Here is a 15445-nt window from a genome sequence, read left to right on the forward strand (position 1 = left end):
TCTTCCTCCCTTTCCTAGCCTATCTCTTTTTTTCCTTTTTTTTTCGCTTCTCTCCTTACCTTTGACCCATCCTCCGGTGGATCGCTCTCCCGTCCTCCCCCGCACCTGCCTATCACTTTCTCTTACCTGCATCTACCTATCACTGCTCTGCTTTTCCCTCCTATATATTGGGCTTCCCCTTTTCCTATCTTCAGTCCTGAAGGAGGGTCCTGATCCGAAACAATGACCACCTGCTTTTCTCCATGGATGCTGCCTGGCCTGCTGAGTCCCTCCAGCATCATAGTGGTTTTCATACTTTATCTTTTACTTTGCAGGTATAGAACACAACAGAAAACATTGATAATGAATGAGACAAAATATATATTTTTTACGATTATCACTTTTGTACCCTGGTTTTAAAATAAAATCTAATATTTTGAAGACAACCAAGTTCTAGAAATTGAACAAAGCTGTCAAAACATTTTTTTTGACTGAAATAAAGACAGCTTAAGGAAAAAAAAAAGATAGTTAATTTGCCTACCACAAAATCACAGAATTAGGTCTGATAGTCTAGAAGTTTGGTCTGTGTTTTGGTCAGTGACATGAGGGGCAGAACAATTGGCAACAGAACCTGGGCTTGGGAGAGGGGAGAGTGGGGAGTTTACTCAAGTCATTGTTGAAGATGGGATTGGGTTCTACCATAGTGCCCTCCAAGATGCATTGGCAACTATGCATTCTCCTCAAAACCAATATCCCTACATGAATCTTCATCTATTTAATGAGTAGACCAGAAAAGCATTGTGACTTATCTGTTCCCTTTAAGAAGTTGGACAATTATTTTGTAAGTTAGCAGTGAAACAAGAAAGGCAAATTACTTTTCTCCAAAGAAACTCAAATCTACATGCAAGAACCAAAAATAAGACAGCACAGTAGCGTAGCGGTTAGCACGATGCTATTACAGCGCCAGCAATCGGGGTTCAATTCCCGTCACTGTCTGTAAGGAGTTTGTATGTTCTCTCGTGTCTGCGTGGGTTTCCTCCGGGTGCTCCGGTTTCCTCCCACATTGCAAAGATGTATGGGTAGGTTAATTTGGGTTTAAAATGGGAGGCACGGACTCGTTGGGCTGCAAGGGCTTGTTATCATGCTGTAAATAAAATTTTTTAAAAAATTTAAATCCTTTTGATAACTGGAAACTGTGAAACACTCTACCACAAAAAGCAAAATGAAAAATCCTGAGATGAGAGAACCAGGATTGATTCCCGACATAGAGAAGTTTAATAACAAAGGATGAAAAAGGGAGGTGCTGAATCTAAACCCATGTCGATTGGGAGAAAATTAAAAATCCTTGAAAGAATTCAGAATGTGAGTCATTTGTACATCAATCAAAATCAAAACTGAGCTAAATAAGACCTAAGAGGGTAACATCTCCCTTCAGCAGATTTTCAGTGTGAAGAAAGTATTTTCTTAACTGCAATAAAGACAGCTTGAGGGGAAAACAAAATATTTAACTTACCTCACAGATGTAAATGTAAGCCACCTCAATGTAGCCATTCCCAAATTAGGGCATGCACTAACTCAATTAAAGTATTCAAAGGAGTCATTTCCTCTTTTGATAAAGAATAGTTGAATGTGAATTTAGTGTGGGAAGAATAATTTAAGAAACGTTTGTATTAAATCATGAAACAAGATCTTAACTTGGGCTGAGGGTGAAGTCCCATTTCATATTTTCATAATTATTGCACTGTAGTAATGGAAGGGACCACTCAGTGAATGAACACCCTTCAGTAGTAAAACTGAAGATTTCATTGTGGTGAACAACTGAAAGAAATTACACAAGTCGTGGATAAGATTTTTACCGCCCTCACTGTTATTGTTAACAGCACATTGTTATTGTCACAAGTGGTTCTTCTGAGATAAACTTATGAACATTAGTTCCCCTCCACTTACAAATGAAAGCTACTCAAGTCTTTTTGATCTATTGCCTGCTCTAAATATGTCCTCAGGCCTCTGACATATCTATATTTTACGCTAGCACCTAATCTTCATGAACAATCTATAACGTGATCTCTGAGTGACGGCAGATAAAAAAACGCTGTGTTTTGCAGCTCCACTTCATAAAAGCAATGAACATTAACCTTGAGTATGCATGACTGAGTCTGTCTTGATGGAACTTCTAATTATGGGTTTTGAAAATGTGGAGAAACCAGCTTCCAGGGTTCTGTAATTTTTTAAGTCTGCAGGCAATTGTAGAGTTTTGCAATGTCAGTGACCAGAGATCATCTTAAAAATGTTATCGGGCCATGCACGTAACAAAGCATTTAAACATGATTGTTATTGGGAATGTCCTGTTCATTGCAGTTGTATAAAATGTTGGTTAGACCACACCTAGAGTATTGTGTGCAATTCTGGTCACTATGCAACAGGAAATATATGGTAGCAACAGGAAGAGTACAGAAGAGTTTCATCAGGGTGTTGTCTGGAATGTAAGGCTGTAATTATAAGGAGAGATTGGACTGGCTGGCCTTATTCTGACTAGAATGTAGGAAGCTGAGGGGTGACCTTGTAGAGGTTTACAAAATTATGAGCGATGTAGATAGGATAGATGGTCAGAATCCTTCTCCCAGAGCAGGGGGTTGTAGAACTAGAGAGCACAGATTTAGGGTGAGAGGGGAGAGATTTAAAGGAGATCTGATGGGATGGTAGAGGCAGATACAATTACAACAGTTAAAAGATGTTTGGACAGGTACTTGGATAGGAAAGGCGTAGAGGGATATGGTCCTAAATGCGGGCAAATGGGATTAGCGTGGATAGGCATCATGGTCGGTATGGACAAGGTGGGACAAAAGGGTCCATTTTTGTGCTCTGTTTCTAGGATTATTGTCATTCCCCTTACAGCTAATCTGCAACTCTGCTACCCATGTTCTAACTCGTACATCTGCTATTATCCATCATTACCGTGATCATTGATCACTCAGTTGAGCAATGCCTTTTTAAATACTTATCCTTGTATTCAAATCCTTCCTCGTTACTGTAACCTCCTCTAGCCTGATAATATCCTCTCCATGTCCCTCTGGTTCTGTCCGATTGTAAATGTTGTACCTTAAAATCTACTTTTTTTTTGATAAAGCTCCTGGTCACCCTGTTCCAATATCTCTTCATGTGACTTGATATTTAATTGTGTAATGCTTCTGTGAAGTTCTTGGAATGTTTTAGTTCATGAAAGGCATTATATAAATGCAAGTTGTTAAAGAATAAACTAAGCAGTACAGTAAGAGAGCAGGCAAGAAGGCTGCATTCAAAGCAGATCTAATTTACTTCAGCATTTCTGTAAATTGGAGTTAAAATTAAAGGTGAATTTCAAAGCACAGTTGGAGGATCCTTAGCCTTTACTCTATCCAACAGGAATGAAGTCCTAGCCAACTGTGGAGGAGAATAAAATTTTGCAGGGAGAAATGGCAACTTAATCAAGGCACCATGGTACAAGTACATTCAAGTGGAGCTGGCAAAGTAGAAGGTGCATAATGTATCCATAAAAAGAGTGGCATTGATGGAGTTGAAATGTGTATTGATTGAATCCCATTCTGAGCTCTGGTTATAGGCTGGTCTTTTTTTAGAATTAAATGTTCTAGTGTGCTTGACTTTAAGAAAAAGTAAAATGGAAAATGTGGTTTGGTAGCCCTGATAATAATGGATGAGGCTAAAACTAGAAAATAGGAACCTCAACTTAGAATATTGGGATGTTGAATCATTATTGATAGCACTATGAAATTACAAAGAACAGAAAACATCAGTGGGAGTAATTTATAGGCACTCTAGCAATCATAATGTTGGACAGAATACAAAAAAGGACATTAAAAGAGCAGGTAACAAGGTTAATGCAGTAATTGTGGATGGCTTTAATCTTCTTATAGACTAGACAAACCAAATTTGCAGAAGTAACACGAATGATGAGTTTATAAAATGCATTTTGAAAAGTTTTCTAGAAAAATATATCAAGAAACTAAATGGAAATTCTGAGGTCAAATATCACAAATTTCAACTGACCTCAAATTCTAAACTTCCCCCTCAATCCTTCTCCCCTTCCCTCTGGTCTCTTATCGGGACTAGAGGATAGGCTAGAGCTGTTTTCCCTGGAGTGAAGGAGGCTAAGGGTTACCTTTTATGGAGGTTTATAAAACATGAGAAGCGTAGATCAAGTGAATGGTCAGAGTCATTTTGCCAGAGTAGGGGAGCCTAAAGCTAAAGGGCATAGATTTAAGGTGAGAAGGGAAAGATTTAAAGGGGACTGAGTGGCAAGTTTTTCACATGGTGTCTGGGATAAGCTGCCAGAGGAAGCTGTAGAGGTTGGTTGGTATAATTACAATGTCTAAAGACATTTAGACAAGTACATTGATAGGAAAGTTTCAGAGGGATATGGGCCAAATGCAGACAAATGGGACCAGCTCGGGTGGGTAAACTGGTCAGCATGGACGAGTCTATGACTCTAACCCCATCACTTACCCTATTCTACATTCTGTGTGTTTTCACTTTCCCCTCTGATATTCCCCTTTCTCATCCCAGTCAGTCCACAGCAGAGGCCTCAACTTCATTCATCTATGTTCCCATTTTCGTGAATTCCAACCCTGACATGATGTGAAGCCGTTTTTCTGCCATCTCCATCTTGTGCTCATTTCTTTGGCAAGGAGTCTTCACCCCAAAATGTAGATCTTTTCTTCTGCTATGCAGAATCCCAGATCTATCCACACATCTCTTTCTGGCCTCTTGCCCTCTCCGGACCTATTTATAGCTGTTCACATGACACCGATTTTCTCAATTTTTCCAAAGCTTTCTGTGTTTAAGCTACCCCTTCTGAACTTGCAGCACTCTATTGACTAAGTATCCCCAATATCATCATCAAACTCACTGTTAAAGGTGGTGGTGTTATGTTTTGGTGAACTGACCTCAATCTGTTAGAGGCCAAACATTGGCTGTAAGATTCAGCCTATTACCTCCTTTTGGATCTGACCCCACTACTGAAAATCAGGCCTCTGTTTCCCAGACGGTCAGAGACCTCCATTTTCTCAGGAGATCTTTTCCTCTGCTTCTGGCTTTAAAGTTTCCTAACCCTACACAGTACAATTCCACCTGCTGCCCAAGATCTGCAAGCTAGTAACCCCATTGTTTCAGCCTGCTTTTTCCCCACTGAACTTATTACTTCCTCCCTTGATTCCACTCTTTCTCTCCAACCCAGTTCTTTCTAACTTGTATCTCTGAAACCTCTGATGTCCTCTGCCACTTTGACTGTTTCCAATTCCCTAGTCCCAAATAGCTCGTCATTACCATGGACCTACAATCCCTTTACACCTCCATCCCAACTCTGAGGGTCTGAAGGCCCTTCACTACTACTTTGAACAGAGGCAAAATCAACACATTCTTTCACATGGCTGAACTCGTCCTCACATTGAAAAAACATCTCCACTTGCTTTCAGAAGAATGGTTATGGGAACTTGTGCAAGTCCAAGCTACACCTGTCTTTGTTTCAGTCCTATCAGATCCCTTCTCTCAACTCAGTTTCTGGATTGCTGTACAGGTGACCCACACGTTACTACCATTCGAGTAACGTAAATTTGCCCTAACAATTCACAAAACAGTATGCAAAAATGTGAGGTACAAAATAAACCTTACTCTCACTCTCACAGAATTTGTGTTGGGGGGAACAGTAAATAAACATTTCCTTCAACTCCTGTTTCTGGCACATGCACAGATGGCACAGATGACACATCTTCACATTACAGAAAATCACAATACTGACCCTTTTCTAGGAATGCAACCCCTCTGTAATGTGGGTGTCACTTGTATTAGTGCAGCTTCCTATACTCATACAGAACTTAAAAATTTCATTCCTTTAGCTGCAAATTTCTACACTTCTTCTGTCATCACCTGATCCATCTTTGACATTTTGCTTCCCTTTCTGGATCCCCACACCTGGATTCTGGATTTCCCACACTCCTCCTTCGGAATGAAGCAAACAGATCACCAGTTGCTGCATTCTGCCCTGCCAGTTTCTGAATTCAATGGATTATCCTTTGCAATTTCCACCACCAGACACACCTTTCTCTCCTCTCAGCTATAAGCATTTCCAAGGGGACTATTCCCTTCCTGACTCCTTGGTTCACTCTTTGATACCCATCAACCACTCCCCTTCTCACAGCACTTTCCCATGCAACTGCAGTGGATGCACCACTACTCCTTTCACCTCTTCCTTTCCACCATCCAGGGACTTGCACAAGCTGTCCAGATGAAGCAGCGATTCACTTGCACATCTTCAAGTTTGCAGATGATACCACCGTTGTAGGCCGTATCTCAAACAGTGATGAGTTGGAGTACAGGAAGGAGTTAGAGAGCTTAGTGAAATGGTGTCATGACAACAACCTTTCCCTCAATGTCAACGAAACTAAAGAGCTGGTCATTGACTTCAGGAAAGGGGGCGGTGTACATACACCTGTCTACATCAATGGTGCTGAGGTCGAGAGGGTTGACAGCTTCAAGTTCCTGAGAGTGAACATTACCAGCAGCCTGTCCTGGTCAAATCATGTAGATGCCACGGCCAAGAAAGCTCACCAGCACTCTTACTTCCTCAGGAGGCTAAAGAGATTTGGTTTGTCCCCTTTGACTCTCACCAACTTTTTCTGATGCACCATAGAAAGCATCCTATCAGGATGTATCACGGCTTGGTACGGCAACTGCTCTGCCCAGGACTGCAAGAAGCTGCAGAGAGTTATGGACACAGCCCAGCACATCATGGACACCATCCTCCCCTCCTTGGACTCTTTACCTCTCGCTGCCTTGGTGAAGCAGCCAGCATAATCAAAGACCTCACCCACCTGGGATATTCTCTCTTCTCTCCTCTTCCAACAGGTAGAAGATACAGGAGCCTGAGGTCACCTACCACCAGGCTTAAGGACAGCTTCTACCCCACTGTGATAAGACTATTGAACAGCTCCCTTATACAATGAGATGGACTATGACCTCATGATCTACCTTGTTGTGACCTTGCACCTTATTGCACTGCACTTTCTCCGTAGCTGTGACACTTTACTCTGTACTGTTATTGTTTTTACCTGTACTACCTCAATGCACTCTGTACTAACTCAATGTAACTGCACTGTGTAATGAATTGACCTGTACGATCGGTTTGTAAGACGAGCTTTTCACTGTACCTCGGTACAAGTGACAATAATAAACCAATACCAATCTAGTGTACCATATTCAGTGTTCACAATGTGGTCTCCTCTACAGTGGGGATAAAAAACAAATGTGGGTTAGGTAACCACTTTGTGGAGTACCTGCATTCAGTCCACAGAGGTGACTCTGAGCTCCCTGTTTGCCACTTTAATTCTCCAAACTACTCCCGCTCTTGCCTGTTTGTGACCACCTACGTTGTTCCATTGCAACCTAATATAAACATCAACTTCCATCTGGGCATGTTACAGCCTTTTCAGGTAACTCACTTTCCTGTTTGTATTGGAATATGTCAGTTCTGCTGTAGATTATGCATCAACAATATTAACTAGTTCTTTTTTCACTCCACTGGCACTGCCTGATCTTCTGGGCATTTCCTACAAGTATGACTTGCATTTCATAGCTTTTACATGTCGTGTCTCTGTCTCTGGTGCTCTCTCTCGCACTCTCTCACACACTTTATCACAATGGCAATTCCTGGCCCCACCCTATCAGAGCTATTCCCTCCTGCCTTTTGTTCCCTCTCTCATCCTCTCTGCAACATGAAACTAACTTGTTTCCTCTCTTTCCCAGTTCTATTGAAGAGTCTAGCCCATAACATTAGATGTGTTTCTCTTCCCTGCAGATGCAGCCTGACCTGCTGAGTGTTTCCAACATTTTATGTTTTTTTAATCAAGGAAGTAATTGAGAACAGATTATATTAAATTGTTATTATGTATTAAATTCAGGTTAATCTGATAGCCTGTCAAATTTAAGGTCAATGTGTGAAGTCCAAAATAATGGGTTTAAGCTTTTTCTAAAACAAATTAATTATCGAACAAGGAAGTGGGTTTTCTGATGTTGGCTGGGGGTTATGATTCTTGTAATAATTCTTGTTCCATATCATTGTGACAGTTGTCTTTTTTTGCCTAACTATTTTTATAGGCTTTAGGTCAAATTGGCTTTAGCTACTGCTATTGAAATTCTCACTTTGTAAATTTAGAAATTTATGAAACTCACACTACTCCTTTTTTTCTTTATTTTAATCTTTGGGCAACAGAGTGGTGCAGCCTTTGATGTTGCTGCCTCACAGCTCCAGCGACCCTGGTTCAATCCTGACTTCTGCTGCTGGAGTTTGCATGTTCTTCTTGTGACCATGTGGGTTTCTTTCTGCTGCTCTGGTTTCCCAAGATTTGTAAGTTAGTTGAGTAAGTAGTCACTGTAAATTGCTCCTATTGCTGGTGAATGGTAGGATCTGGGGACAGTTGATGGGATTGTGGGGAGAGTAAAATAGCATTATTGTAGAGTAAGTGTGGATGTGTGCAGACTTAATGGGCGGAAGGGGCCCCTTTTCAGGCTGTATGACTCCATGACTATGTATGATGTTTTTAATTATGTGTTAGTGCTTTAAAATGCTTAATAAAAACAATTTTAATTTGATATTTTAATATACATACACTTTTTTAATATCTCCATCTGTGATATTTTGGCAAAGATGTTTTAAATGATTTTCAATCAGGAAGATGCCAGAGATTTCCTCATTACTCAGAGCTGGCTCCTCCTCACTGGATTTCTCTGGGGTGTGAGGACAGCTTGTCTGGACCTCTTCATTGCAAGAATTGCAGAAAATAGTGGAAAGAAAGTCCAGAACACAGGCTGGGACCAATATGACCTGATCCATTGTTGTATGCAAGTTGATACATTTTATTAATTTTTCTGCAAAGTTTTGGCGGGATCCAATTTTTACTTAAACTGCTATGTATTTTTATTGCTCTTGGTCATACCTGTTCATTTGATTTTTTTTATCTTTCCAAATTATTCATACTGTGATATTTGAAAGGACAGTAATTTCCCAAATCTCTTGCAGTGTGGAGTTATTCAACTTTCACATTGATAATGATGAAATTACTCTTTACACGTGACGCGAATTGTTCTCCAGAATGCCCCAAATGTATCCTCCTAGTATTATCTGCTGCTTCATGATCAATGACTAACTGTTAGGAGTTCATGTGCTATTTTTCTAATGTTCTTCAATCTATTTTCTGTGAACATTTGTCTTGAGAGGAGAAAAACCAAGTTATTCAAAAATATTTTTGGTCAGTGTTACTGCTGAGCTTTGTCCTGGTTTTAGTCAGGAACGTGCAAGTATGTGGTACGTAGTATACTCAATTTGTAGCATATTTTCTCATGGTTGTATGGTTGGTTGTCAGTTGAAAAGTCGTTGCAGCGTCTATTTCAATTCAGTCAAATCTGTGTTTTTTTCTTTAAAAAAAAGGGATTTTGCAGATTGTTGTCAATGGCGCAGCCTTGACACAGAAATTAATGGAAATTACAACAGGGATATGGTCATTTCATCTGAACAAACAAAGTACTAAATGCTTTTAATCTGCTCCCATTTTCTTTTATCCCTTTTGCCATCAACTAATCCAATCTATTTTTAAATGTTGACACAATTTCTAACTTGCCTGCCAACTTGCATGCACACACACACAACTCTGTTCTGATCTTTTACATTTATTCCTTTCTAGGGTTCTCAGCTATAGAGTCTATTATCTACCAAGTGCTATCCTTGTATTATTTTAATGTGTCTATCATATTATCCAATAATGTAATGTTTCAACTGAAGCACCTCAGACTTGGGATAACTGTTTCATCATATTAGGTAATGTCATGATAAATCTGCATTTTGCCTCTTCCAGAACCTTGAGGTCTGTCCATTAATATAGACTTCTTTATCTTGCACCTGCTCTAACTGTAGACCTATGAATAGGGATGTCCAATGGCTTGTTCTCAGTTTTGAGTTTAAAACAAAATGGTCAAAGCTTTTAAAGCAAAACAAAATGAGGCAATACTTTTAACCAAAGATGTTGCCCGGATCTTTCCCTTTTTAACTGTAGTGTTTTGCATTTCCAAAATGTACTGCAATAGTAATGCATAACTAAGGCAAACATAAAATGTAATAGAGATTCTACAAAGAGGAACTTATGCAGTATCTTCCTGAAGATCAGTGATTTGGCCATTTTTCTAGGAATTTTATCAAAAGCAAACATGATTGTTCAATCTTTTACTGGGTAGATTAATGATCTCCTTTTGTCCTATTCAGGATTTATGTGAATTGTATGTTTCTACTTAAAACATAGCAGTTATGGAAAACATTTTAAGTGTAGAAATGTTCTGATCACTGAAAACAGCCCTTCCTCAGAATTTTGCGATCTTTCCCTGGATACTTAGCAATTAAAGGGAAATTGTTGGATGAACATTTTTTTCTCCTGACCCTGATTTTAAAAACTCAAATCTACCAGTGAAGTGTCATTGCCTGGCATGTCAGTGACCATATTTGTTAGCCTGCAAACCAGTAGGAAGAGGAGAGGGTTGGTGGCTGTAGGCTCAGTCAGAACCTTGGGGAAGTGGGATGCCCAGAGATTTGAATCTGGGACATGGGGACATTATGATGACGGAGGGGACAGCAGTTTCAGGAAGTCATGCAAGTGCGAGTTGGCACATTAGTGGTGGGATGGGGTCTCTAAGGAAAGCAGGCAAACTGCAAGGGGATTTTTTTTTTAAAAAGTGACTTAACTGGGTGGTGTTCTCAGCTGTGGGCTGGTACCTGCTCCAGAGAACTGTCTTTTAGATACCACTTAATTTTTATAATACTTCTGTGGGTGCCCTTTGACAGGCAATGCATAAAGCAAAAGCAAATGCAGAATATTGTGGATATTGGGGAAAATAGAATATACTAGAAATACTCAGTAAGTCAGACAACACCTGAACAAATGTTCCTCCAAACAGTGACTTCATTTCCTAGGCAGTGTAGAAGTTCCTAGGCATTAACTGAGCATGCAACTTAGTTCTATGGAAGGTAAGTTCTTGGAATTTTGCTGATTGGGGGAATTTGGTGAAGTGGAGGGAAAATTATGTTGTTTTGGTACTTTAAAACAGAAGTGCCACAAGTGGGGTAATCTGTTTGTGCAACCAAGGAACGTGGAGAAGCATAGTCAACGTGGCTTTGTGAAGGGCAGGTCATGCCTCCACGAGCGTAATAGAGTTTTTCAAGAAAGTGACAAAGCAAGTTGATGAAGGTAGTGTGATGGATGTGGTATATGTGGATTTTAGCAAGGCATTTGACGACGTTCCCCATGGGAAGCTCATCCAGAAAGTCACAAGGTATGGGATCCATGGAGAATCGGCTGTGTGGATTTGGAATTGGCTTGCGCGCAGAGGGCAGAGGGTGGTTGTAAAAGGAGATTATTTGACCTGGAGGTCGGTGACTAGTGGTGTTCTGCAGGGGTCTGTTCTGGGACCCCTGCTCTTTGTGACTTTTATAAATGACTTTAATGAAGAAGTGGAATAGTGGGTTGGTAAGTTTGCAGATGACAAGAAGGTTGGTGGTGTAGTAGATAGTGCAGAAGGTTGTCATAGGTTGCAATGGGATATAGACAGGATGCAGAGCTGGGCAGAGAAGTGGTAGATGGAGTTCAATCCGGAGAAGTGTAAAGTGAAACACTTTGGAAGGTCGAACTTGAAGACAGAATACAAGGTTAATGACAGGATTCTTAGCAGCATGGAGGAACAGAGAGATCTTGGGGTCCAAGTACATAAATCCCTCAAGGTTGCCACGCAAGTTGATAGGGGGGTTAAGAAAACGTATGATGTGCTGGCATTCATTAACCGGGGGGTTGAGTTCAAGAGCTGAGAGATAATGTTGCAGCTCTATAAGACTCTGGTTAGACCACTGTTGGGATATTGTGTTTGGTTCCGGTCGCCACATTATAGAAAGGATGTGGAAGCTTTGGAGAGGGCGCAGAGGAAATTTACAAAGACGCTGCCTGGATTAGAGAACATGTCTTATGAGGAGAGGTTGAGCAAGTTAGGGCTTTTCTCTTTGGAGCGACGAAGGATGAGGGATGACTTGATAAGACAAGATCTCTTTATTAGTCACATGTACATCAAAACATACAGTGAAATGCACTTTTGCGTAGAGTGTTCTGGGGGCAGCCTGCAAGTGTCACCACGCTTCCGGCGCCAACATAGCATGCCCACAACTTCCTAACCCATACGTCTTTGGAATGTGGGAGGAAACCGGAGCACCCGGAGGAAACCCACGCAGACACAGGGAGAATGTACAAACTCCTTACAGACAGTGGCTGGAATTGAACCCGGGTCGCTGACACTGTAATAGCATTACACTCACCGCTACTCTACTGTGCCTGCTTGATAGAGGTGTATAAGATTATGAGGGGCATGGATAGAGTGGACAGCCAGCACCTTTTCCCCAGGGTGGTAATGGCCAATACTAGAGGTCATCCGTCTAAGGTGCGTGGGGAAAAGTTCAAGGGATATGTCAGAGGTAGGTTTTTTTTACACAGAGAGTGGTGGGTGCCAGAATGCACTGCTGGGGGTGGTGGTAGGGGCTGATATGATATAATGATTTAAGAGACTATTGGATGGGCACATGGATGAAAGAAGAATAGAGGGTTATGGGAGGTCACAAGATCACAAGACAAGGGAGCAGAAGCAGGCCATTCGGCCCATCGAGTCTGCTCCAAGGAAAAGGGAAAAAGAAATGGGGAATGCGGAAAAAACCCTATTCTAATCCCAATTTCCGGCCTTATCCCCATATCCCTTGATACCCTGACTATTTAGATATCTATCTATCTCTTCCTTGAACGCCCCCACTGATCTGGCCTCCACTGCTGTACGTGGCAAGGTGTTCCACAAATTCACCACCCTCTGGCTAAAGAAATTTCTCCTCATCTCTGTTTTGAAACTGTACCCTCTAATTCTAAGATTGTGCCCTCTGGTCCTGGACTCGCCCACCAAGGGAAACAGCCTAGCCACATCTACTCTGTCCTTTCCTATCAACATTTTAAATGTCGCTATGAGGTCCCCTCTCATTCTTCTGTACTCCAGTGAGTAGAGTCCAAGAGCCGACAAACGTTCCTCATACGTAAGCCCTTTCATTCCTGGAATCATCCTTGTAAATCTCCTCTGAACCCTCTCCAACGTCAGCACATCCTTCCTAAGATGTGGGGCCCAAAACTGCGCACAATATTCCAAATGAAGCCTCACTAGTGCCCCGTAGAGCCTCATCAACACTTCCTTACTTTTATACACTATACCTCTCGAAATCAATGCAAACATAGCATTCGCTTTCTTTACCACCGATCTGACCTGGTGGTTAACCTTTAAGGTATCCTACACGAGTACCCCCAAGTCCCTTTGTACTTCTGTACTTTGAATTTTCTCTCCTTCTAGATAATAATCTGCCTGCTTATTTCTGTTTCCAAAGTGTACAACTGCACATTTCTCAACATTGAATCTCATCTGCCATTTCCTTGCCCATTCTCCTAAACTGTCTAGGTCCATCTGCAACCTTCCTATCTCCTCAATACTCCCTACTCCTCCACCTATCTTGGTGTCATCCGCAAAACCATGTTGGCTAGGACCTATCTTGCCTTGCGCCTCTAGGTATTCCATAACCCCATCCTTGAGGATAGATTCCAATAATTTTCCCACCACTGACATCAGACTAATAGGTCTGTAATTTCCTTTATGCTGCCTCCCACCTTTCTTATACAATGGAACTACATTTGCGACCCTCCAGTCCTCCGGAACCATGCCGGAATCTATCGATTCCTGGAAAATTATCGCCAATGCCTCTGCTATCTCTAAAGCCACCTCCTTCAGAACCCGGGGATGCACCTCATCCGGTCTGGGAGACTTATCAGTCTTTAGCCCATTTAGTTTTCCTAGCACCTTCTCCCTAGTAATCTTAACTGAACTCAGTTCCATTTTGTGAGACTCCTGACTAACCTGCACATTGCTGATGTCCTCCACGGTGAAGACCGATGCAAAATATTCATTCAATTCCTCTGCCATCTCTCTATCGTCCATTACAATACCTCCTGGACCATTATCAATTGGTCCTATGTCAACCTGTGTCTCTCTTTTACTCCTTATGTATTTAAAAAAAACTCTTAGTATCCTTTTGAATGTTATCTGCCAACTTCCTTTCATAATTCATCTTTTCTTTCCTAATGACCTTCTTAGTTTCTCTCTGCAGGTTTTTAAAAGCTTCCCAGTCTTCTGTTTTCCCACTAATTTTTGCTTCTTTGTACGCCACCCCTTTTGCTTTTATTTTAGCTTTCACCTCTCTCGTTATCCACATTTGTGCCTTTTTTCCATTCAAAACCTTTTTTCTTGGAATATATCTATCCTGCATTTTCCTTATTTCCCGTAGAAATTCCTTCCATTTCTCCTCCGCCATCCCTCCAGCCAGCTTACTCTTCCAATCAATTTGGGCCAACTCTTCTCTCATACCATTGTAATTTCCTTTGTTCCACTGAAATATCGATACACCAGTTATCAGCTTCTCCTTCTCAAACTTGAAACTGAACTCAATCATATTGTGATCACTGGTTCCCAGTGGTTCCTTTACCTTTAGTTCCCTAATCACCTCCAGTTCATTACACAGCACCCAATCCAAAACAGCCAATCCCCTGGTGGGCTCTTCAACAAGTTGCTCCAGAAAAACGTCCCTTAGACATTCCACAAACTCACTCTCCTGAGTTCTACCGCCTTGCTGGATTTCCCAGTCCATCTTCATGTTAAAATCCCCCATAATTATCTTCACATGAAGGTGAAGGAGAGAGGGTGATGGATTGAATGTGGATAAGGTTTATATAGGTTGGCACAACCTCGTGGGCTGAGGGCCTGTACTGTGCTGTACTGTTGTATGATTGAGGTCCTAAATGAATTCTTCTCATTGGTATTTACCAAGGAAAATGACAAGGAGGGTGGAGAGTTCAGGGAAGGGTGCGCTGGTATTCTGGTGCATGTCTGTATCAGGAAGGAAGAAATGTTAGAAATACTAGAGTATGTTAGTGTGGATAAGTCCCCAGGGCCTGATGGGGTCTATCCCAGGGTGCTAAGGAAAGCAAGGGAGGAGATCGTTGGGGCTCTAATGGAGATCTTTGTTAGCCATGGGTGAAGTACCAGAAGACTTGAGGGTAGCTAATGTAGTCCCATTATTCAAAAAGGGCAGTAGGGATAAGCCTGGAAACTACAGCTTGCATCAATAGTAGGGAAGTTGTTGGACAGGCGTCTGAGGGATGGGATTCCTGTTCACTTGGAAAGGCAGGGACTTGTTTGGAAGAGTCAGCATGGTTTTGTACAGGGAAGATCATGTCTCACAGATCTAAGGTTTTTTTTGAGGAGATCAACTAAGAAAATTGATGAAGACAGTTCAGAAAATTGATGGTTTATA

At 41.4% G+C, this 15445-nt stretch overlaps 1 long non-coding RNA gene across 4 annotated transcripts in view; it reads left to right on the forward strand.

Annotated features, from left to right (window-relative positions):
- The window catches only part of LOC127568289 (uncharacterized), a 79974-nt gene that overhangs the window by 28817 nt on the left and 35712 nt on the right, over window positions 1-15445 (forward strand). For 2 of the 4 annotated variants that reach the window (XR_007955987.1, XR_007955989.1), the window contains exon 2: window positions 8240-8387. The exons of the other annotated variants lie outside the window; for them this stretch is intronic. This is a non-coding gene — a long non-coding RNA (uncharacterized LOC127568289). The remainder of the gene's footprint in view (window positions 1-8239; window positions 8388-15445) is intronic. 4 annotated transcript variants of the gene reach the window in all.

This window comes from Pristis pectinata, chromosome 3, assembly GCF_009764475.1.
Source record: "Pristis pectinata isolate sPriPec2 chromosome 3, sPriPec2.1.pri, whole genome shotgun sequence".
Taxonomy (NCBI): domain Eukaryota; kingdom Metazoa; phylum Chordata; class Chondrichthyes; order Rhinopristiformes; family Pristidae; genus Pristis; species Pristis pectinata.